This window comes from Pseudorca crassidens, chromosome 16 (genome assembly GCF_039906515.1).
Source record: "Pseudorca crassidens isolate mPseCra1 chromosome 16, mPseCra1.hap1, whole genome shotgun sequence".
NCBI classification, from domain to species: domain Eukaryota; kingdom Metazoa; phylum Chordata; class Mammalia; order Artiodactyla; family Delphinidae; genus Pseudorca; species Pseudorca crassidens.
In genome coordinates this window covers 215,926-240,042 of record NC_090311.1, presented here as the reverse complement: position 1 = coordinate 240,042, position 24,117 = coordinate 215,926, and positions in this window count along the sequence as shown.

Below are 24,117 nucleotides of genomic sequence, written 5' to 3'. Positions count from 1 at the left end.
GGTTAGGGTTAGGGGACGGGGACGGTTTAGGGTCCAGGTGAGGGTACGACAACGCTTTAGGGGGAGCGTACGTGTGAGGGCGCGGGTTAGTGTCAGCGTACGGGTGAGGATTAGGGGACGGGTGAGGGTCAGGCTTCGGGGAAGGGTTAGGCTTAGGGTTCGGGCTAGGGTTAGGGTTAGGGGACGGGGACGGTTTAGGGTCCAGGTGAGGGTACGACAACGCTTTAGGGGGAGCGTACGTGTGAGGGCGCGGGTTAGTGTCAGCGTACGGGTGAGGATTAGGGGACGGGTGAGGGTCAGGCTTCGGGGAAGGGTTAGGCTTAGGGTTCGGGCTAGGGTTAGGGTTAGGGGACGGGGACGGTTTAGGGTCCAGGTGAGGGTACGACAACGCTTTAGGGGGAGCGTACGTGTGAGGGCGCGGGTTAGTGTCAGCGTACGGGTGAGGATTAGGGGACGGTTGAGGGTCAGGCTTCGGGGAAGGGTTAGGGTTAGGGTTCGGGCTAGGGTTAGGGTTAGGGGACGGGGACGGTTTAGGGTCCAGGTGAGGGTACGACAACGCTTTAGGGGGAGCGTGCGTGTGAGGGCGCGGGTTAGTGTCAGCGTACGGGTGAGGATTAGGGGACGGGTGAGGGTCAGGCTTCGGGGAAGGGTTAGGGTTAGGGTTCGGGCTAGGGTTAGGGTTAGGGGACGGGGACGGTTTAGGGTCCAGGTGAGGGTACGACAACGCTTTAGGGGGAGCGTACGTGTGAGGGCGCGGGTTAGTGTCAGCGTACGGGTGAGGATTAGGGGACGGGTGAGGATCAGGCTTCGGGGAAGGGTTAGGTTTAGGGTTCGGGCTAGGGTTAGGGTTAGGGGACGGGGACGGTTTAGGGTCCAGGTGAGGGTACGACAACGCTTTAGGGGGAGCGTACGTGTGAGCGCGCGGGTTAGTGTCAGCGTACGGGAGAGGATTAGGGGACGGGTGAGGGTCAGGCTTCGGGGAAGGGTTAGGGTTAGGGTTCGGGCTAGGGTTAGGGTTAGGGGACGGGGACGGTTTAGGGTCCAGTTGAGGGTACGACAACGCTTTAGGGGGAGCGTACGTGTGAGGGCGCGGTTTAGTGTCGGCGTACGGGTGAGGATTAGGGGACGGGTGAGGGTCAGGCTTCGGGGATGGGTTAGGGTTAGGGTTCGGGCTAGGGTTAGGGTTAGGGGACGGGGACGGTTTAGGGTCCAGGTGAGGGTACGACAACGCTTTAGGGGGAGCGTACGTGTGAGGGCGCGGGTTAGTGTCGGCGTACGGGTGAGGATTAGGGGACGGGTGAGGGTCAGGCTTCGGGGAAGGGTTAGGGTTAGGGTTCGGGCTAGGGTTAGGGTTAGGGGACGGGGACGGTTTAGGGTCCAGGTGAGGGTACGACAACGCTTTAGGGGGAGCGTACGTGTGAGGGCGCGGGTTAGTGTCAGCGTACGGGTGAGGATTAGGGGACGGGTGAGGGTCAGGCTTCGGGGAAGGGTTAGGGTTAGGGTTCGGGCTAGGGTTAGGGTTAGGGGACGGGGACGGTTTAGGGTCCAGGTGAGGGTACGACAACGCTTTAGGGGGAGCGTACGTGTGAGGGCGCGGGTTAGTGTCAGCGTACGGGTGAGGATTAGGGGACGGGTGAGGGTCAGGCTTCGGGGAAGGGTTAGGCTTAGGGTTCGGGCTAGGGTTAGGGTTAGGGGACGGGGACGGTTTAGGGTCCAGGTGAGGGTACGACAACGCTTTAGGGGGAGCGTACGTGTGAGGGCGCGGGTTAGTGTCAGCGTACGGGTGAGGATTAGGGGACGGGTGAGGGTCAGGCTTCGGGGAAGGGTTAGGCTTAGGGTTCGGGCTAGGGTTAGGGTTAGGGGACGGGGACGGTTTAGGGTCCAGGTGAGGGTACGACAACGCTTTAGGGGGAGCGTACGTGTGAGGGCGCGGGTTAGTGTCAGCGTACGGGTGAGGATTAGGGGACGGGTGAGGGTCAGGCTTCGGGGAAGGGTTAGGGTTAGGGTTCGGGCTAGGGTTAGGGTTAGGGGACGGGGACGGTTTAGGGTCCAGGTGAGGGTACGACAACGCTTTAGGGGGAGCGTGCGTGTGAGGGCGTGGGTTAGTGTCAGCGTACGGGTGAGGATTAGGGGACGGGTGAGGGTCAGGCTTCGGGGAAGGGTTAGGGTTAGGGTTCGGGCTAGGGTTAGGGTTAGGGGACGGGGACGGTTTAGGGTCCAGGTGTGGGTACGACAACGCTTTAGGGGGAGCGTACGTGTGAGGGCGCGGGTTAGTGTCGGCGTACGGGTGAGGATTAGGGGACGGGTGAGGGTCAGGCTTCGGGGAAGTGTTAGGTTTAGGGTTCGGGCTAGGGTTAGGGTTAGGGGACGGGGACGGTTTAGGGTCCAGGTGAGGGTACGACAACGCTTTAGGGGGAGCGTACGTGTGAGGGCGCGGGTTAGTGTCAGCGTACGGGAGAGGATTAGGGGACGGGTGAGGGTCAGGCTTCGGGGAAGGGTTAGGGTTAGGGTTCGGGCTAGGGTTAGGGTTAGGGGACGGGGACGGTTTAGGGTCCAGTTGAGGGTACGACAACGCTTTAGGGGGAGCGTACGTGTGAGGGCGCGGTTTAGTGTCGGCGTACGGGTGAGGATTAGGGGACGGGTGAGGGTCAGGCTTCGGGGATGGGTTAAGGTTAGGGTTCGGGCTAGGGTTAGGGTTAGGGGACGGGGACGGTTTAGGGTCCAGGTGAGGGTACGACAACGCTTTAGGGGGAGCGTACGTGTGAGGGCGCGGGTTAGTGTCGGCGTACGGGTGAGGATTAGGGGACGGGTGAGGGTCAGGCTTCGGGGAAGGGTTAGGGTTAGGGTTCGGGCTAGGGTTAGGGTTAGGGGACGGGGACGGTTTAGGGTCCAGGTGAGGGTACGACAACGCTTTAGGGGGAGCGTACGTGTGAGGGCGCGGGTTAGTGTCAGCGTACGGGTTAGGATTAGGGGACGGGTGAGGGTCAGGCTTCGGGGAAGGGTTAGGGTTAGGGTTCGGGCTAGGGTTAGGGTTAGGGGACGGGGACGGTTTAGGGTCCAGGTGAGGGTACGACAACGCTTTAGGGGGAGCGTACGTGTGAGGGCGCGGGTTAGTGTCAGCGTACGGGTGAGGATTAGGGGACGGGTGAGGGTCAGGCTTCGGGGAAGGGTTAGGGTTAGGGTTCGGGCTAGGGTTAGGGTTAGGGGACGGGGACGGTTTAGGGTCCAGGTGAGGGTACGACAACGCTTTAGGGGGAGCGTACGTGTGAGGGCGCGGGTTAGTGTCAGCGTACGGGTGAGGATTAGGGGACGGGTGAGGGTCAGGCTTCGGGGAAGGGTTAGGTTTAGAGTTCGGGCTAGAGTTAGGGTTAGGGGACGGGGACGGTTTAGGGTCCAGGTGAGGGTACGACAACGCTTTAGGGGGAGCGTACGTGTGAGGGCGCGGGTTAGTGTCAGCGTACGGGAGAGGATTAGGGGACGGGTGAGCGTCAGTCTTCGGGGAAGGGTTAGGGTTACGGTTCGGGCTAGGGTTAGGGTTAGGGGACGGGGACGGTTTAGGGTCCAGGTGAGGGTACGACAACGCTTTAGGGGGAGCGTACGTGTGAGGGCGCGGGTTAGTGTCGGCGTACGGGTGAGGATTAGGGGACGGGTGAGGGTCAGGCTTCGGGGAAGGGTTAAGGTTAGGGTTCGGGCTAGGGTTAGGGTTAGGGGACGGGGACGGTTTAGGGTCCAGGTGAGGGTACGACAACGCTTTAGGGGGAGCGTACGTGTGAGGGCGCGGGTTAGTGTCGGCGTACGGGTGAGGATTAGGGGACGGGTGAGGGTCAGGCTTCGGGGAAGGGTTAGGGTTAGGGTTCGGGCTAGGGTTAGGGTTAGGGGACGGGGACGGTTTAGGGTCCAGGTGAGGGTACGACAACGCTTTAGGGGGAGCGTACGTGTGAGGGCGCAGGTTAGTGTCGGCGTACGGGTTAGGATTAGGGGACGGGTGAGGGTCAGGCTTCGGGGAAGGGTTAGGGTTAGGGTTCGGGCTAGGGTTAGGGTTAGGGGACGGGGACGGTTTAGGTTCCAGGTGAGGGTACGACAACGCTTTAGGGGGAGCGTACGTGTGAGGGCGCGGGTTAGTGTCAGCGTACGGGTGAGGATTAGGGGACGGGTGAGGGTCAGGCTTCGGGGAAGGGTTAGGGTTAGGGTTCGGGCTAGGGTTAGGGTTATGGAACGGGGACGGTTTAGCGTCCAGGTGAGGGTACGACAACGCTTTAGGGGGAGCGTACGTGTGAGGGCGCGGGTTAATGTCAGCGTACGAGTGAGGATTAGGGGACGGGTGAGGGTCAGGCTTCGGAGAAGGGTTAGGGTTAGGGTTCGGGCTAGGGTTAGGGTTAGGGGACGGGGACGGTTTAGGGTCCAGGTGAGGGTACGACAACGCTTTAGGGGGAGCGTACGTGTGAGGGCGCGGGTTAGTGTCAGCGTACAGGTGAGGATTAGGGGACGGGTGAGGGTCAGGCTTCGGGGAAGGGTTAGGGTTAGGGTTCGGGCTAGGGTTAGGGTTATGGGACGGGGACGGTTTAGGGTCCAGGTGAGGGTACGACAACGCTTTAGGGGGAGCGTACGTGTGAGGGCGCGGGTTAGTGTCAGCGTACGAGTGAGGATTAGGGGACGGGTGAGTGTCAGGCTTCGGAGAAGGTTTAGGGTTAGGGTTCGGGCTAGGGTTAGGGTTAGGGGACGGGGACGGTTTAGGGTCCAGGTGAGGGTACGACAACGCTTTAGGGGGAGCGTACGTGTGAGGGCGCGGGTTAGTGTCAGCGTACGGGTGAGGATTAGGGGACGGGTGAGGGTCAGGCTTCGGGGAAGGGTTAGGGTTAGGGTTCGGGCTAGGGTTAGGGTTAGGGGACGGGGACGGTTTAGGGTCCAGGTGAGGGTACGACAACGCTTTAGGGGGAGCGTACGTGTGAGGGCGCGGGTTAGTGTCAGCGTACGGGTTAGGATTAGGGGACGGGTGAGGGTCAGGCTTCGGGGAAGGGTTAGGGTTAGGGTTCGGGCTAGGGTTAGGGTTAGGGGACAGGGACGGTTTAGGGTCCAGGTGAGGGTACGACAACGCTTTAGGGGGAGCGTACGTGTGAGGGCGCGGGTTAGTGTCAGCGTACGGGTTAGGATTAGGGGAAGGGTGAGGGTCAGGCTTCGGGGAAGGGTTAGGGTTAGGGTTCGGGCTAGGGTTAGGGTTAGGGGACGGGGACGGTTTAGGGTCCAGGTGAGGGTACGACAACGCTTTAGGGGGAGCGTACGTGTGAGGGCGCGGGTTAGTGTCAGCGTACGGGTTAGGATTAGGGGACGGGTGAGGGTCAGGCTTCGGGGAAGGGTTAGGGTTAGGGTTCGGGCTAGGGTTAGGGTTAGGGGACGGGGACGGTTTCGGGTCCAGGTGAGGGTACGACAACGCTTTAGGGGGAGCGTACGTGTGAGGGCGCGGGTTAGTGTCAGCGTACGGGTTAGGATTAGGGGACGGGTGAGGATCAGGCTTCGGGGAAGGGTTAGGGTTAGGGTTCGGGCTAGGGTTAGGGTTAGGGGACGGGGACGGTTTAGGGTCCAGGTGAGGGTACGTCAACGCTTTAGGGGGAGCGTACGTGTGAGGGCGCGGGTTAGTGTCAACGTACGGGTTAGGATTAGGGGACGGGTGAGGGTCAGGCTTCGGGGAAGGGTTAGGGTTAGGGTTCGGGCTAGGGTTAGGGTTAGGGGACGGGGACGGTTTAGGGTCCAGGTGAGGGTACGACAACGCTTTACGGGGAGCGTACGTGTGAGGGCGCGGGTTAGTGTCAGCGTACGGGTGAGGATTAGGGGACGGGTGAGGGTCAGGCTTCGGGGAAGGGTTAGGGTTAGGGTTCGGGCTAGGGTTAGGGTTAGGGGACGGGGACGGTTTAGGGTCCAGGTGAGGGTACGACAACGCTTTAGGGGGAGCGTACGTGTGAGGGCGCGGGTTAGTGTCAGCGTACGGGTGAGGATTAGGGGACGGGTGAGGGTCAGGCTTCGGGGAAGGGTTAGGGTTAGGGTTCGGGCTAGGGTTAGGGTTAGGGGACGGGGACGGTTTAGGGTCCAGGTGAGGGTACGACAACGCTTTAGGGGGAGCGTACGTGTGAGGGCGCGGGTTAGTGTCGGCGTACGGTTGAGGATTAGGGGACGGGTGAGGGTCAGGCTTCGGGGAAGTGTTAGGGTTAGGGCTAGGGTTAGGGTTAGGGGACGGGGACGGTTTAGGGTCCAGGTGAGGGTACGATAACGCTTTAGGGGGAGCGTACGTGTGAGGGCGCGGGTTAGTGTCAGCGTACGGGTTAGGATTAGGGGACGGGTGAGGGTCAGGCTTCGGGGAAGGGTTAGGGTTAGGGTTCGGGCTAGGGTTAGGGTTAGGGGACGGGGACGGTTTAGGGTCCAGGTGAGGGTACGACAACGCTTTACGGGGAGCGTACGTGTGAGGGCGCGGGTTAGTGTCAGCGTACGGGTTAGGATTAGGGGACGGGTGAGGGTCAGGCTTCGGGGAAGGGTTAGGGTTAGGGTTCGGGCTAGGGTTAGGGTTAGGGGACGGGGACGGTTTAGGGTCCAGGTGAGGGTACGACAACGCTTTAGGGGGAGCGTACGTGTGAGGGCGCGGGTTAGTGTCAGCGTACGGGTTAGGATTAGGGGACGGGTGAGGGTCAGGCTTCGGGGAAGGGTTAGGGTTAGGGTTCGGGCTAGGGTTAGGGTTAGGGGACGGGGACGGTTTAGGGTCCAGGTGAGGGTACGACAACGCTTTACGGGGAGCGTACGTGTGAGGGCGCAGGTTAGTGTCAGCGTACGGGTTAGGATTAGGGGACGGGTGAGGGTCAGGCTTCGCGGAAGGGTTAGGGTTAGGGTTCGGGCTAGGGTTAGGGTTAGGGGACGGGGACGGTTTAGGGTCCAGGTGAGGGTACGACAACGCTTTAGGGGGAGCGTACGTGTGAGGGCGCGGGTTAGTGTCAGCGTACGGGTTAGGATTAGGGGAAGGGTGAGGGTCAGGCTTCGGGGAAGGGTTAGGGTTAGGGTTCGGGCTAGGGTTAGGGTTAGGGGACGGGGACGGTTTAGGGTCCAGGTGAGGGTACGACAACGCTTTAGGGGGAGCGTACGTGTGAGGGCGCGGGTTAGTGTCAGCGTACGGGTTAGGATTAGGGGAAGGGTGAGGGTCAGGCTTCGGGGAAGGGTTAGGGTTAGGGTTCGGGCTAGGGTTAGGGTTAGGGGACGGGGACGGTTTAGGGTCCAGGTGAGGGTACGACAACGCTTTAGGGGGAGCGTACGTGTGAGGGCGCGGGTTAGTGTCGGCGTACGGGTGAGGATTAGGGGACGGGTGAGGGTCAGGCTTCGGGGAAGGGTTAAGGTTAGGGTTCGGGCTAGGGTTAGGGTTAGGGGACGGGGACGGTTTAGGGTCCAGGTGAGGGTACGACAACGCTTTAGGGGGAGCGTACGTGTGAGGGCGCGGGTTAGTGTCAGCGTACGGGTGAGGATTAGGGGACGGGTGAGGGTCAGGCTTCGGGGAAGGGTTAGGGTTAGGGTTCGGGCTAGGGTTAGGGTTAGGGGACGGGGACGGTTTAGGGTCCAGGTGAGGGTACGACAACGCTTTAGGGGGAGCGTACGTGTGAGGGCGCTGGTTAGTGTCAGCGTACGGGTTAGGATTAGAGGACGGGTGAGGGTCAGGCTTCGGGGAAGGGTTAGGGTTAGGGTTCGGGCTAGGGTTAGTGTTAGGGGACAGGGACGGTTTAGGGTCCAGGTGAGGGTACGACAACGCTTTAGGGGGAGCGTACGTGTGAGGGTGCGGGTTAGTGTCAGCGTACGGGTTAGGATTAGGGGAAGGGTGAGGGTCAGGCTTCGGGGAAGGGTTAGGGTTAGGGTTCGGGCTAGGGTTAGGGTTAGGGGACGGGGACGGTTTAGGGTCCAGGTGAGGGTACGACAACGCTTTAGGGGGAGCGTACGTGTGAGGGCGCGGGTTAGTGTCAGCGTACGGGTTAGGATTAGGGGAAGGGTGAGGGTCAGGCTTCGGGGAAGGGTTAGGGTTAGGGTTCGGGCTAGGGTTAGGGTTAGGGGACGGGGACGGTTTAGGGTCCAGGTGAGGGTACGACAACGCTTTAGGGGGAGCGTACGTGTGAGGGCGCGGGTTAGTGTCGGCGTACGGGTGAGGATTAGGGGACGGGTGAGGGTCAGGCTTCGGGGAAGGGTTAAGGTTAGGGTTCGGGCTAGGGTTAGGGTTAGGGGACGGGGACGGTTTAGGGTCCAGGTGAGGGTACGACAACGCTTTAGGGGGAGCGTACGTGTGAGGGCGCGGGATAGTGTCAGCGTACGGGTGAGGATTAGGGGACGGGTGAGGGTCAGGCTTCGGGGAAGGGTTAGGGTTAGGGTTCGGGCTAGGGTTAGGGTTAGGGGACGGGGACGGTTTAGGGTCCAGGTGAGGGTACGACAACGCTTTAGGGGGAGCGTACGTGTGAGGGCGCGGGTTAGTGTCAGCGTACGGGTGAGGATTAGGGGACGGGTGAGGGTCAGGCTTCGGGGAAGGGTTAGGGTTAGGGTTCGGGCTACAGTTAGGGTTAGGGGACGGGGATGGTTTAGGGTCCAGGTGAGGGTACGACAACGCTTTAGGGGGAGCGTACGTGTGAGGGCGCGGGTTAGTGTCAGCGTACGGGTTAGGATTAGGGGAAGGGTGAGGGTCAGGCTTCGGGGAAGGGTTAGGGTTAGGGTTCGGGCTAGGGTTAGGGTTAGGGGACGGGGACGGTTTAGGGTCCAGGTGAGGGTACGACAACGCTTTAGGGGGAGCGTACGAGTGAGGGCGCGGGTTAGTGTCAGCGTACGGTTGAGGATTAGGGGACGGGTGAGTGTCAGGCTTCGGGGAAGTGTTAGGGTTAGGGTTCGGGCTAGGGTTAGGGTTAGGGGACGGGGACGGTTTAGGGTCCAGGTGAGGGTACGACAACGCTTTAGGGGGAGCGTACGTGTGAGGGCGCGGGTTAGTGTCAGCGTACGGGTTAGGATTAGGGGAAGGGTGAGGGTCAGGCTTCGGGGAAGGGTTAGGGTTAGGGTTCGGGCTAGGGTTAGGGTTAGGGGACGGGGACGGTTTAGGGTCCAGGTGAGGGTACGACAACGCTTTAGGGGGAGCGTACGTGTGAGGGCGCGGGTTAGTGTCGGCGTACGGGTGAGGATTAGGGGACGGGTGAGGGTCAGGCTTCGGGGAAGGGTTAAGGTTAGGGTTCGGGCTAGGGTTAGGGATAGGGGACGGGGACGGTTTAGGGTCCAGGTGAGGGTACGACAACGCTTTAGGGGGAGCGTACGTGTGAGGGCGCGGGTTAGTGTCAGCGTACGGGTTAGGATTAGGGGACGGGTGAGGGTCAGGCTTCGGGGAAGGGTTAGGGTTAGGGTTCGGGCTAGGGTTAGGGTTAGGGGACGGGGACGGTTTAGGGTCCAGGTGAGGGTACGACAACGCTTTAGGGGGAGCGTACGTGTGAGGGCGCGGGTTAGTGTCAGCGTACGGGTGAGGATTAGGGGACGGGTGAGGGTCAGGCTTCGGGGAAGGGTTAGGCTTAGGGTTCGGGCTAGGGTTAGGGTTAGGGGACGGGGACGGTTTAGGGTCCATGTTAGGGTACGACAACGCTTTAGGGGGAGCGTACGTGTGAGGGCGCGGGTTAGTGTCAGCGTACGGGTTAGGATTAGGGGAAGGGTGAGGGTCAGGCTTCGGGGAAGGGTTAGGGTTAGGGTTCGGGCTAGGGTTAGGGTTAGGGGACGGGGACGGTTTAGGGTCCAGGTGAGGGTACGACAATGCTTTAGGGGGAGCGTACGTGTGAGGGCGCGGGTTAGTGTCAGCGTACGGGTGAGGATTAGGGGACGGGTGAGGGTCAGGCTTCGGGGAAGGGTTAGGGTTAGGGTTCGGGCTAGGTTTAGGGTTTGGGTTAGGGGACGGTTTAGGGACCAGGTGAGGGTACGACAACGCTTTAGGGGGAGCGTACGTGTGAGGGCGCGGGTTAGTGTCAGCGTACGGGTGAGGATTAGGGGACGTGTGAGGGTCAGGCTTCGGGGAAGGGTTAGGCTTAGGGTTCGGGCTAGGGTTAGGGTTAGGGGACGGGGACGGTTTAGGGTCCAGGTGAGGGTACGACAACGCTTTAGGGGGAGCGTACGTGTGAGGGCGCGGGTTAGTGTCAGCGTACGGGTGAGGATTAGGGGACGGGTGAGGGTCAGGCTTCGGGGAAGGGTTAGGGTTAGGGTTCGGGCTAGGGTTAGGGTTAGGGGACGGGGACGGTTTAGGGTCCAGGTGAGGGTACGACAATGCTTTAGGGGGAGCGTGCGTGTGAGGGCGCGGGTTAGTGTCAGCGTACGGGTGAGGATTAGGGGACGGGTGAGGGTCAGGCTTCGGGGAAGGGTTAGTGTTAGGGTTCGGGCTAGGGTTAGGGTTAGGGGACGGGGACGGTTTAGGGTCCAGGTGAGGGTACGACAACGCTTTAGGGGGAGCGTACGTGTGAGGGCGCGGGTTAGTGTCAGCGTACGGGTGAGGATTAGGGGACGGGTGAGGGTCAGGCTTCGGGGAAGGGTTAGGTTTAGGGTTCGGGCTAGGGTTAGGGTTAGGGGACGGGGACGGTTTAGGGTCCAGGTGAGGGTACGACAACGCTTTAGGGGGAGCGTACGTGTGAGGGCGCGGGTTAGTGTCAGCGTACGGGAGAGGATTAGGGGACGGGAGAGGGTCAGGCTTCGGGGAAGGGTTAGGGTTAGGGTTCGGGCTAGGGTTAGGGTTAGGGGACGGGGACGGTTTAGGGTCCAGGTGAGGGTACGACAACGCTTTAGGGGGAGCGTACGTGTGAGGGCGCGGGTTAGTGTCGGCGTACGGGTGAGGATTAGGGGACGGGTGAGGGTCAGGCTTCGGGGAAGGGTTAGGGTTAGGGTTCGGGCTAGGGTTAGGGTTAGGGGACGGGGACGGTTTAGGGTCCAGGTGAGGGTACGACAACGCTTTAGGGGGAGCGTACGTGTGAGGGCGCGGGTTAGTGTCAGCGTACGGGTGAGGATTAGGGGACGGGTGAGGGTCAGGCTTCGGGGAAGGGTTAGGGTTAGGGTTCGGGCTAGGGTTAGGGTTAGGGGACGGGGACGGTTTAGGGTCCAGGTGAGGGTACGACAACGCTTTAGGGGGAGCGTACGTGTGAGGGCGCGGGTTAGTGTCAGCGTACGGGTGAGGATTAGGGGACGGGTGAGGGTCAGGCTTCGGGGAAGTGTTAGGGTTAGGGTTCGGGCTAGGGTTAGGGTTAGGGGACGGGGACGGTTTAGGGTCCAGGTGAGGGTACGACAACGCTTTAGGGGGAGCGTACGTGTGAGGGCGCGGGTTAGTGTCAGCGTACGGGTTAGGATTAGGGGACGGGTGAGGGTCAGGCTTCGGGGAAGGGTTAGGTTTAGGGTTCGGGCCAGGGTTAGGGTTAGGGGACGGGGACGGTTTAGGGTCCAGGTGAGGGTACGACAACGCTTTAGGGGGAGCGTACGTGTGAGGGCGCGGGTTAGTGTCAGCGTACGGGTTAGGATTAGGGGACGGGTGAGGGTCAGGCTTCGGGGAAGGGTTAGGGTTAGGGTTCGGGCTAGGGTTAGGGTTAGGGGACGGGGACGGTTTAGGGTCCAGGTGAGGGTACGACAACGCTTTAGGGGGAGCGTACGTGTGAGGGCGCGGGTTAGTGTCAGCGTACGGGTTAGGATTAAGGGACGGGTGAGGGTCAGGCTTCGGGGAAGTGTTAGGGTTAGGGTTCGGGCTAGGGTTAGGGTTAGGGGACGGGGACGGTTTAGGGTCCAGGTGAGGGTACGACAACGCTTTAGGGGGAGCGTACGTGTGAGGGCGCGGGTTAGTGTCAACGTACGGGTTAGGATTAGGGGACGGGTGAGGGTCAGGCTTCGGGGAAGGTTTAGGGTTAGGGTTCGGGCTAGGGTTAGGGTTAGGGGACGGGGACGGTTTAGGGTCCAGGTGAGGGTACGACAACGCTTTAGGGGGAGCGTACGTGTGAGGGCGCGGGTTAGTGTCAGCGTACGGGTGAGGATTAGGGGACGGGTGAGGGTCAGGCTTCGGGGAAGGGTTAGGTTTAGGGTTCGGGCTAGGGTTAGGGTTAGGGGACGGGGACGGTTTAGGGTCCAGGTGAGGGTACGACAACGCTTTAGGGGGAGCGTACGTGTGAGGGCGCTGGTTAGTGTCGGCGTACGGGTTAGGATTAGGGGACGGGTGAGGGTCAGGCTTCAGGGAAGGGTTAGGGTTAGGGTTCGGGCTAGGGTTAGGGTTAGGGGACGGGGACGGTTTAGGGTCCAGGTGAGGGTACGACAACGCTTTACGGGGAGCGTACGTGTGAGGGCGCGGGTTAGTGTCAGCGTACGGGTGAGGATTAGGGGACGGGTGAGGGTCAGGCTTCGGGGAAGGGTTAGGGTTAGGGTTCGGGCTAGGGTTAGGGTTAGGGGACGGGGACGGTTTAGGGTCCAGGTGAGGGTACGACAACGCTTTAGGGGGAGCGTACGTGTGAGGGCGTGGGTTAGTGTCAGCGTACGGGTTAGGATTAGGGGAAGGGTGAGGGTCAGGCTTCGGGGAAGGGTTAGGGTTAGGGTTCGGGCTAGGGTTAGGGTTAGGGGACGGGGACGGTTTAGGGTCCAGGTGAGGGTACGACAACGCTTTAGGGGGAGCGTACGTGTGAGGGCGCGGGTTAGTGTCGGCGTACGGGTGAGGATTAGGGGACGGGTGAGGGTCAGGCTTCGGGGAAGTGTTAAGGTTAGGGTTCGGGCTAGGGTTAGGGTTAGGGGATGGGGACGGTTTAGGGTCCAGGTGAGGGTACGACAACGCTTTAGGGGGAGCGTACGTTTGAGGGCGCGGGTTAGTGTCAGCGTACGGGTTAGGATTAGGGGACGGGTGAGGGTCAGGCTTCGGGGAAGGGTTAGGGTTAGGGTTCGGGCTAGGGTTAGGGTTAGGGGACGGGGACGGTTTAGGGTCCAGGTGAGGGTACGACAACGCTTTAGGGGGAGCATACTTGTGAGGGCGCGGGTTAGTGTCAGCGTACGGGTGAGGATTAGGGGACGGGTGAGGGTCAGGCTTCGGGGAAGGGTTAGGGTTAGGGTTCGGGCTAGGGTTAGGGTTAGGGGACGGGGACGGTTTAGGGTCCAGGTGAGGGTACGACAACGCTTTAGGGGGAGCGTACGTGTGAGGGCGCGGGTTAGTGTCAGCGTACGGGTGAGGATTAGGGGACGGGTGAGGGTCAGGCTTCGGGGAAGGGTTAGGGTTAGGGTTCGGGCTAGGGTTAGGGTTAGGGGACGGGGACGGTTTAGGGTCCAGGTGAGGGTACGACAACGCTTTAGGGGGAGCGTACGTGTGAGGGCGCGGGTTAGTGTCAGCGTACGGGTGAGGATTAGGGGACGGGTGAGGGTCAGGCTTCGGGGAAGGGTTAGGGTTAGGGTTCGGGCTAGGGTTAGGGTTAGGGGACGGGGACGGTTTAGGGTCCAGGTTAGGGTACGACAACGCTTTAGGGGGAGCATACTTGTGAGGGCGCGGGTTAGTGTCAGCGTACGGGTGAGGATTAGGGGACGGGTGAGGGTCAGGCTTCGGGGAAGGGTTAGGGTTAGGGTTCGGGCTAGGGTTAGGGTTAGGGGACGGGGACGGTTTAGGGTCCAGGTGAGGGTATGACAACGCTTTAGGGGGAGCGTACGTGTGAGGGCGCGGGTTAGTGTCAGCGTACGGGTGAGGATTAGGGGACGGGTGAGGGTCAGGCTTCGGGGAAGGGTTAGGGTTAGGGTTCGGGCTAGGTTTAGGGTTAGGGTTAGGGGACGGTTTAGGGTCCAGGTGAGGGTACGACAACGCTTTAGGGGGAGCGTACGTGTGAGGGCGCGGGTTAGTGTCAGCGTACGGGTGAGGATTAGGGGACGGGTGAGGGTCAGGCTTCGGGGAAGGGTTAGGCTTAGGGTTCGGGCTAGGGTTAGGGTTAGGGGACGGGGACGGTTTAGGGTCCAGGTGAGGGTACGACAACGCTTTAGGGGGAGCGTACGTGTGAGGGCGCGGGTTAGTGTCAGCGTACGGGTGAGGATTAGGGGACGGGTGAGTGTCAGGCTTCGGGGAAGGGTTAGGGTTAGGGTTCGGGCTAGGGTTAGGGTTAGGGGACGGGGACGGTTCAGGGTCCACGTGAGGGTACGACAACGCTTTAGGGGGAGCGTGCGTGTGAGGGCGCGGGTTAGTGTCAGCGTACGGGTGAGGATTAGGGGACGGGTGAGGGTCAGGCTTCGGGGAAGGGTTAAGGTTAGGGTTCGGGCTAGGGTTAGGGTTAGGGGACGGGGACGGTTTAGGGTCCAGGTGAGGGTACGACAACGCTTTAGGGGGAGCGTACGTGTGAGGGCGCGGGTTAGTGTCGGCGTACGGGTGAGGATTAGGGGACGGGTGAGGGTCAGGCTTCGGGGAAGGGTTAGGGTTAGGGTTCGGGCTAGGGTTAGGGTTAGGGGACGGGGACGGTTTAGGGTCCAGGTGAGGGTACGACAACGCTTTAGGGGGAGCGTACGTGTGAGGGCGCAGGTTAGTGTCGGCGTACGGGTTAGGATTAGGGGACGGGTGAGGGTCAGGCTTCGGGGAAGATTTAGGGTTAGGGTTCGGGCTAGGGTTAGGGTTAGGGGACGGGGACGGTTTAGGGTCCAGGTGAGGGTACGACAACGCTTTAGGGGGAGCGTATGTGTGAGGGCGCGGGTTAGTGTCAGCGTACGGGTTAGGATTAGGGGACGGGTGAGGGTCAGGCTTCGGGGAAGGGTTAGGGTTAGGGTTCGGGCTAGGGTTAGGGTTAGGGGACGGGGACGGTTTAGGGTCCAGGTGAGGGTACGACAACGCTTTAGGGGGAGCGTACGTGTGAGGGCGCGGGTTAGTGTCAGCGTACGGGTTAGGATTAGGGGACGGGTGAGGGTCAGGCTTCGGGGAAGGGTTAGGGTTAGGGTTCGGGCTAGGGTTAGGGTTAGGGGACGGGGACGGTTTAGGGTCCAGGTGAGGGTACGACAACGCTTTGGGGGAGCGTACGTGTGAGGGCGCGGGTTAGTGTCAGCGTACGGGTGAGGATTAGGGGACGGGTGAGGGTCAGGCTTCGGGGAAGGGTTAGGGTTAGGGTTCGGGCTAGGGTTAGGGTTAGGGGACGGGGACGGTTTAGGGTCCAGGTGAGGGTACGACAACGCTTTAGGGGGAGCGTACGTGTGAGGGCGCGGGTTAGTGTCAGCGTACGGGTTAGGATTAGGGGACGGGTGAGGGTCAGGCTTCGGGGAAGGGTTAGGGTTAGGGTTCGGGCTAGGGTTAGGGTTAGGGGACGGGGACGGTTTAGGGTCCAGGTGAGGGTACGACAACGCTTTAGGGGGAGCGTACGTGTGAGGGCGCGGGTTAGTGTCAGCGTACGGGTGAGGATTAGGGGACGGGTGAGGGTCAGGCTTCGGGGAAGGGTTAGGGTTAGGGTTCGGGCTAGGGTTAGGGTTAGGGGACGGGGACGGTTTAGGGTCCAGGTGAGGGTACGACAACGCTTTAGGGGGAGCGTACGTGTGAGGGCGCGGGTTAGTGTCAGCGTACGGGTTAGGATTAGGGGACGGGTGAGGGTCAGGCTTCGGGGAAGGGTTAGGGTTAGGGTTCGGGCTAGGGTTAGGGTTAGGGGACGGGGACGGTTTAGGGTCCAGGTGAGGGTACGACAACGCTTTAGGGGGAGCGTACGTGTGAGGGCGCGGGTTAGTGTCAGCGTACGGGTTAGGATTAGGGGACGGGTGAGGGTCAGGCTTCGGTGAAGGGTTAGGGTTAGGGTTCGGGCTAGGGTTAGGGTTAGGGGACGGGGACGGTTTAGGGTCCAGGTGAGGGTACGACAACGCTTTAGGGGGAGCGTACGTGTGAGGGCGCGGGTTAGTGTCAACGTACCGGTTATGATTAGGGGACGGGTGAGGGTCAGGCTTCGGGGAAGGGTTAGGGTTAGGGTTCGGGCTAGGGTTAGGGTTAGGGGACGGGGACGGTTTAGGGTCCAGGTGAGGGTACGAAAACGCTTTACGGGGAGCGTACGTGTGAGGGCGCGGGTTAGTGTCAGCGTACGGGTTAGGATTAGGGGACGGGTGAGGGTCAGGCTTCGGGGAAGGGTTAGGGTTAGGGTTCGGGCTAGGGTTAGGGTTAGGGGACGGGGACGGTTTAGGGTCCAGGTGAGGGTACGACAACGCTTTAGGGGGAGCGTACGTGTGAGGGCGCGGGTTAGTGTCAGCGTACGGGTTAGGATTAGGGGACGGGTGAGGGTCAGGCTTCGGGGAAGGGTTAGGGTTAGGGTTCGGGCTAGGGTTAGGGTTAGGGGACGGGGACGGTTTAGGGTCCAGGTGAGGGTACGACAACGCTTTAGGGGGAGCGTACGTGTGAGGGCGCGGGTTAGTGTCAGCGTACGGGTTAGGATTAGGGGACGGGTGAGGGTCAGGCTTCGGGGAAGTGTTAGGGTTAGGGTTCGGGCTAGGGTTAGGGTTAGGGGACGGGGACGGTTTAGGGTCCAGGTGAGGGTATGACAACGCTTTAGGGGGAGCGTACGTGTGAGGGCGCGGGTTAGTGTCAGCGTACGGGTTAGGATTAGGGGACGGGTGAGGGTCAGGCTTCGGGGAAGGGTTAGGGTTAGGGTTCGGGCTAGGGTTAGGGTTAGGGGACGGGGACGGTTTAGGGTCCAGGTGAGGGTACGACAACGCTTTAGGGGGAGCGTACGTGTGAGGGCGCGGGTTAGTGTCAGCGTACGGGTGAGGATTAGGGGACGGGTGAGGGTCAGGCTTCGGGGAAGGGTTAGGGTTAGGGTTCGGGCTAGGTTTAGGGTTAGGGTTAGGGGACGGTTTAGGGTCCAGGTGAGGGTACGACAACGCTTTAGGGGGAGCGTACGTGTGAGGGCGCGGGTTAGTGTCAGCGTACGGGTGAGGATTAGGGGACGGGTGAGGGTCAGGCTTCGGGGAAGGGTTAGGCTTAGGGTTCGGGCTAGGGTTAGGGTTAGGGGACGGGGACGGTTTAGGGTCCAGGTGAGGGTACGACAACGCTTTAGGGGGAGCGTACGTGTGAGGGCGCGGGTTAGTGTCAGCGTACGGGTGAGGATTAGGGGACGGGTGAGTGTCAGGCTTCGGGGAAGGGTTAGGGTTAGGGTTCGGGCTAGGGTTAGGGTTAGGGGACGGGGACGGTTCAGGGTCCACGTGAGGGTACGACAACGCTTTAGGGGGAGCGTGCGTGTGAGGGCGCGGGTTAGTGTCAGCGTACGGGTGAGGATTAGGGGACGGGTGAGGGTCAGGCTTCGGGGAAGGGTTAAGGTTAGGGTTCGGGCTAGGGTTAGGGTTAGGGGACGGGGACGGTTTAGGGTCCAGGTGAGGGTACGACAACGCTTTAGGGGGAGCGTACGTGTGAGGGCGCGGGTTAGTGTCGGCGTACGGGTGAGGATTAGGGGACGGGTGAGGGTCAGGCTTCGGGGAAGGGTTAGGGTTAGGGTTCGGGCTAGGGTTAGGGTTAGGGGACGGGGACGGTTTAGGGTCCAGGTGAGGGTACGACAACGCTTTAGGGGGAGCGTACGTGTGAGGGCGCAGGTTAGTGTCGGCGTACGGGTTAGGATTAGGGGACGGGTGAGGGTCAGGCTTCGGAGAAGATTTAGGGTTAGGGTTCGGGCTAGGGTTAGGGTTAGGGGACGGGGACGGTTTAGGGTCCAGGTGAGGGTACGACAACGCTTTAGGGGGAGCGTATGTGTGAGGGCGCGGGTTAGTGTCAGCGTACGGGTTAGGATTAGGGGACGGGTGAGGGTCAGGCTTCGGGGAAGGGTTAGGGTTAGGGTTCGGGCTAGGGTTAGGGTTAGGGGACGGGGACGGTTTAGGGTCCAGGTGAGGGTACGACAACGCTTTAGGGGGAGCGTACGTGTGAGGGCGCGGGTTAGTGTCAGCGTACGGGTTAGGATTAGGGGACGGGTGAGGGTCAGGCTTCGGGGAAGGGTTAGGGTTAGGGTTCGGGCTAGGGTTAGGGTTAGGGGACGGGGACGGTTTAGGGTCCAGGTGAGGGTACGACAACGCTTTGGGGGAGCGTACGTGTGAGGGCGCGGGTTAGTGTCAGCGTACGGGTGAGGATTAGGGGACGGGTGAGGGTCAGGCTTCGGGGAAGGGTTAGGGTTAGGGTTCGGGCTAGGGTTAGGGTTAGGGGACGGGGACGGTTTAGGGTCCAGGTGAGGGTACGACAACGCTTTAGGGGGAGCGTACGTGTGAGGGCGCGGGTTAGTGTCAGCGTACGGGTTAGGATTAGGGGACGGGTGAGGGTCAGGCTTCGGGGAAGGGTTAGGGTTAGGGTTCGGGCTAGGGTTAGGGTTAGGGGACGGGGACGGTTTAGGGTCCAGGTGAGGGTACGACAACGCTTTAGGGGGAGCGTACGTGTGAGGGCGCGGGTTAGTGTCAGCGTACGGGTGAGGATTAGGGGACGGGTGAGGGTCAGGCTTCGGGGAAGGGTTAGGGTTAGGGTTCGGGCTAGGGTTAGGGTTAGGGGACGGGGACGGTTTAGGGTCCAGGTGAGGGTACGACAACGCTTTAGGGGGAGCGTACGTGTGAGGGCGCGGGTTAGTGTCAGCGTACGGGTTAGGATTAGGGGACGGGTGAGGGTCAGGCTTCGGGGAAGGGTTAGGGTTAGGGTTCGGGCTAGGGTTAGGGTTAGGGGACGGGGACGGTTTAGGGTCCAGGTGAGGGTACGACAACGCTTTAGGGGGAGCGTACGTGTGAGGGCGCGGGTTAGTGTCAGCGTACGGGTTAGGATTAGGGGACGGGTGAGGGTCAGGCTTCGGGGAAGGGTTAGGGTTAGGGTTCGGGCTAGGGTTAGGGTTAGGGGACGGGGACGGTTTAGGGTCCAGGTGAGGGTACGACAACGCTTTAGGGGGAGCGTACGTGTGAGGGCGCGGGTTAGTGTCAGCGTACGGGTTAGGATTAGGGGACGGGTGAGGGTCAGGCTTCGGGGAAGGGTTAGGGTTAGGGTTCGGGCTAGGGTTAGGGTTAGGGGACGGGGACGGTTTAGGGTCCAGGTGAGGGTACGACAACGCTTTAGGGGGAGCGTACGTGTGAGGGCGCGGGTAAGTGTCAGCGTACGGGTTAGGATTAGGGGACGGGTGAGGGTCAGGCTTCGGGGAAGTGTTAGGGTTAGGGTTCGGGCTAGGGTTAGGGTTAGGGGACGGGGACGGTTTAGGGTCCAGGTGAGGGTATGACAACGCTTTAGGGGGAGCGTACGTGTGAGGGCGCGGGTTAGTGTCAGCGTACGGGTTAGGATTAGGGGACGGGTGAGGGTCAGGCTTCGGGGAAGGGTTAGGGTTAGGGTTCGGGCTAGGGTTAGGGTTAGGGGACGGGGACGGTTTAGGGTCCAGGTGAGGGTACGACAACGCTTTAGGGGGAGCGTACGTGTGAGGGCGCGGGTTAGTGTCAGCGTACGGGTTAGGATTAGGGGACGGGTGAGGGTCAGGCTTCGGGGAAGGGTTAGGGTTAGGGTTCGGGCTAGGGTTAGGGTTAGGGGACGGGGACGGTTTAGGGTCCAGGTGAGGGTACGACAACGCTTTAGGGGGAGCGTACGTGTGAGGGCGCGGGTTAGTGTCAGCGTACGGGTTAGGATTAGGGGACGGGTGAGGGTCAGGCTTCGGGGAAGGGTTAGGGTTAGGGTTCGGGCTAGGGTTAGGGTTAGGGGACGGGGACGGTTTAGGGTCCAGGTGAGGGTACGACAACGCTTTAGGGGGAGCGTACGTGTGAGGGCGCGGGTTAGTGTCAGCGTACGGGTTAGGATTAGGGGACGGGTGAGGGTCAGGCTTCGGGGAAGGGTTAGGGTTAGGGTTCGGGCTAGGGTTAGGGTTAGGGGACGGGGACGGTTTAGGGTCCAGGTGAGGGTACGACAACGCTTTAGGGGGAGCGTACGTGTGAGGGCGCGGGTTAGTGTCAACGTACGGGTTAGGATTAGGGGACGGGTGAGGGTCAGGCTTCGGGGAAGGGTTAGGGTTAGGGTTCGGGGTAGGGTTAGGGTTAGGGGACGGGGACAGTTTAGGGTCCAGGTGAGGGTACGACAACGCTTTAGGGGGAGCGTACGTGTGAGGGCGCGGGTTAGTGTCAGCGTACGGGTTAGGATTAGGGGACGGGTGAGGGTCAGGCTTCGGGGAAGGGTTAGGGTTAGGGTTCGGGCTAGGGTTAGGGTTAGGGGACGGGGACGGTTTAGGGTCCAGGTGAGGGTACGACAACGCTTTAGGGGGAGCGTACGTGTGAGGGCGCGGGTTAGTGTCAGCGTACGGGTGAGGATTAGGGGACGGGTGAGGGTCAGGCTTCGGGGAAGGGTTAGGGTTAGGGTTCGGGCTAGGGTTAGGGTTAGGGGACGGGGACGGTTTAGGGTCCAGGTGAGGGTACGACAACGCTTTAGGGGGAGCGTACGTGTGAGGGCGCGGGTTAGTGTCAGCGTACGGGTGAGGATTAGGGGACGGGTGAGGGTCAGGCTTGGGGGAAGGGTTAGGGTTAGGGTTCTGGCTAGGGTTAGGGTTAGGGGACGGGGACGGTTTAGGGTCCAGGTGAGGGTACGACAACGCTTTAGGGGGAGCGTACGTGTGAGGGCGCGGGTTAGTGTCAGCGTACGGGTGAGGATTAGGGGACGGGTGAGGGTCAGGCTTCGGGGAAGGGTTAGGGTTAGGGTTCGGGCTAGGGTTAGGGTTAGGGGACGGGGACGGTTTAGGGTCCAGGTGAGGGTACGACAACGCTTTAGGGGGAGCGTACGTGTGAGGGCGCAGGTTAGTGTCAGCGTACGGGTGAGGATTAGGGGACGGGTGAGGGTCAGGCTTCGGGGAAGGGTTAGGGTTAGGGTTCGGGCTAGGGTTAGGGTTAGGGGACGGGGACGGTTTAGGGTCCAGGTGAGGGTACGACAACGCTTTAGGGGGAGCGTACGTGTGAGGGCGCGGGTTAGTGTCAGCGTACGGGTGAGGATTAGGGGACGGGTGAGGGTCAGGCTTCGGGGAAGGGTTAGGCTTAGGGTTCGGGCTAGGGTTAGGGTTAGGGGACGGGGACGGTTTAGGGTCCAGGTGAGGGTACGACAACGCTTTAGGGGGAGCGTACGTGTGAGGGCGCGGGTTAGTGTCAGCGTACGGGTGAGGATTAGGGGACGGGTGAGGGTCAGGCTTCGGGGAAGGGTTAGGGTTAGGGTTCGGGCTAGGGTTAGGGTTAGGGGACGGGGACGGTTTAGGGTCCAGGTGAGGGTACGACAACGCTTTAGGGGGAGCGTACGTGTGAGGGCGCGGGTTAGTGTCAGCGTACGGGTGAGGATTAGGGGACGGGTGAGGGTCAGGCTTCGGGGAAGGGTTAGGTTTAGGGTTCGGGCTAGAGTTAGGGTTAGGGGACGGGGACGGTTTAGGGTCCAGGTGAGGGTACGACAACGCTTTAGGGGGAGCGTACGTGTGAGGGCGCGGGTTAGTGTCAGCGTACGGGAGAGGATTAGGGGACGGGTGAGCGTCAGTCTTCGGGGAAGGGTTAGGGTTACGGTTCGGGCTAGGGTTAGGGTTAGGGGACGGGGACGGTTTAGGGTCCAGGTGAGGGTACGACAACGCTTTAGGGGGAGCGTACGTGTGAGGGCGCGGGTTAGTGTCGGCGTACGGGTGAGGATTAGGGGACGGGTGAGGGTCAGGCTTCGGGGAAGGGTTAAGGTTAGGGTTCGGGCTAGGGTTAGGGTTAGGGGACGGGGACGGTTTAGGGTCCAGGTGAGGGTACGACAACGCTTTAGGGGGAGCGTACGTGTGAGGGCGCGGGTTAGTGTCGGCGTACGGGTGAGGATTAGGGGACGGGTGAGGGTCAGGCTTCGGGGAAGGGTTAGGGTTAGGGTTCGGGCTAGGGTTAGGGTTAGGGGACGGGGACGGTTTAGGGTCCAGGTGAGGGTACGACAACGCTTTAGGGGGAGCGTACGTGTGAGGGCGCAGGTTAGTGTCGGCGTACGGGTTAGGATTAGGGGACGGGTGAGGGTCAGGCTTCGGGGAAGGGTTAGGGTTAGGGTTCGGGCTAGGGTTAGGGTTAGGGGACGGGGACGGTTTAGGGTCCAGGTGAGGGTACGACAACGCTTTAGGGGGAGCGTACGTGTGAGGGCGCGGGTTAGTGTCAGCGTACGGGTGAGGATTAGGGGACGGGTGAGGGTCAGGCTTCGGGGAAGGGTTAGGGTTAGGGTTCGGGCTAGGGTTAGGGTTAGGGGACGGGGACGGTTTAGGGTCCAGGTGAGGGTACGACAACGCTTTAGGGGGAGCGTACGTGTGAGGGCGCGGGTTAGTGTCAGCGTACGGGTGAGGATTAGGGGACGGGTGAGGGTCAGGCTTCGGGGAAGGGTTAGGGTTAGGGTTCGGGCTAGGGTTAGGGTTAGGGGACGGGGACGGTTTAGGGTCCAGGTGAGGGTACGACAACGCTTTAGGGGGAGCGTACGTGTGAGGGCGCGGGTTAGTGTCAGCGTACGGGTGAGGATTAGGGGACGGGTGAGGGTCAGGCTTCGGGGAAGGGTTAGGGTTAGGGTTCGGGCTAGGGTTAGGGTTAGGGGACGGGGACGGTTTAGGGTCCAGGTGAGGGTACGACAACGCTTTAGGGGGAGCGTACGTGTGAGGGCGCGGGTTAGTGTCAACGTACGGGTTAGGATTAGGGGACGGGTGAGGGTCAGGCTTCGGGGAAGGGTTAGGGTTAGGGTTCGGGGTAGGGTTAGGGTTAGGGGACGGGGACAGTTTAGGGTCCAGGTGAGGGTACGACAACGCTTTAGGGGGAGCGTACGTGTGAGGGCGCGGGTTAGTGTCAGCGTACGGGTTAGGATTAGGGGACGGGTGAGGGTCAGGCTTCGGGGAAGGGTTAGGGTTAGGGTTCGGGCTAGGGTTAGGGTTAGGGGACGGGGACGGTTTAGGGTCCAGGTGAGGGTACGACAACGCTTTAGGGGGAGCGTACGTGTGAGGGCGCGGGTTAGTGTCAGCGTACGGGTGAGGATTAGGGGACGGGTGAGGGTCAGGCTTCGGGGAAGGGTTAGGGTTAGGGTTCGGGCTAGGGTTAGGGTTAGGGGACGGGGACGGTTTAGGGTCCAGGTGAGGGTACGACAACGCTTTAGGGGGAGCGTACGTGTGAGGGCGCGGGTTAGTGTCAGCGTACGGGTGAGGATTAGGGGACGGGTGAGGGTCAGGCTTGGGGGAAGGGTTAGGGTTAGGGTTCTGGCTAGGGTTAGGGTTAGGGGACGGGGACGGTTTAGGGTCCAGGTGAGGGTACGACAACGCTTTAGGGGGAGCGTACGTGTGAGGGCGCGGGTTAGTGTCAGCGTACGGGTGAGGATTAGGGGACGGGTGAGGGTCAGGCTTCGGGGAAGGGTTAGGGTTAGGGTTCGGGCTAGGGTTAGGGTTAGGGGACGGGGACGGTTTAGGGTCCAGGTGAGGGTACGACAACGCTTTAGGGGGAGCGTACGTGTGAGGGCGCAGGTTAGTGTCAGCGTACGGGTGAGGATTAGGGGACGGGTGAGGGTCAGGCTTCGGGGAAGGGTTAGGGTTAGGGTTCGGGCTAGGGTTAGGGTTAGGGGACGGGGACGGTTTAGGGTCCAGGTGAGGGTACGACAACGCTTTAGGGGGAGCGTACGTGTGAGGGCGCGGGTTAGTGTCAGCGTACGGGTGAGGATTAGGGGACGGGTGAGGGTCAGGCTTCGGGGAAGGGTTAGGCTTAGGGTTCGGGCTAGGGTTAGGGTTAGGGGACGGGGACGGTTTAGGGTCCAGGTGAGGGTACGACAACGCTTTAGGGGGAGCGTACGTGTGAGGGCGCGGGTTAGTGTCAGCGTACGGGTGAGGATTAGGGGACGGGTGAGGGTCAGGCTTCGGGGAAGGGTTAGGGTTAGGGTTCGGGCTAGGGTTAGGGTTAGGGGACGGGGACGGTTTAGGGTCCAGGTGAGGGTACGACAACGCTTTAGGGGGAGCGTACGTGTGAGGGCGCGGGTTAGTGTCAGCGTACGGGTGAGGATTAGGGGACGGGTGAGGGTCAGGCTTCGGGGAAGGGTTAGGTTTAGGGTTCGGGCTAGAGTTAGGGTTAGGGGACGGGGACGGTTTAGGGTCCAGGTGAGGGTACGACAACGCTTTAGGGGGAGCGTACGTGTGAGGGCGCGGGTTAGTGTCAGCGTAC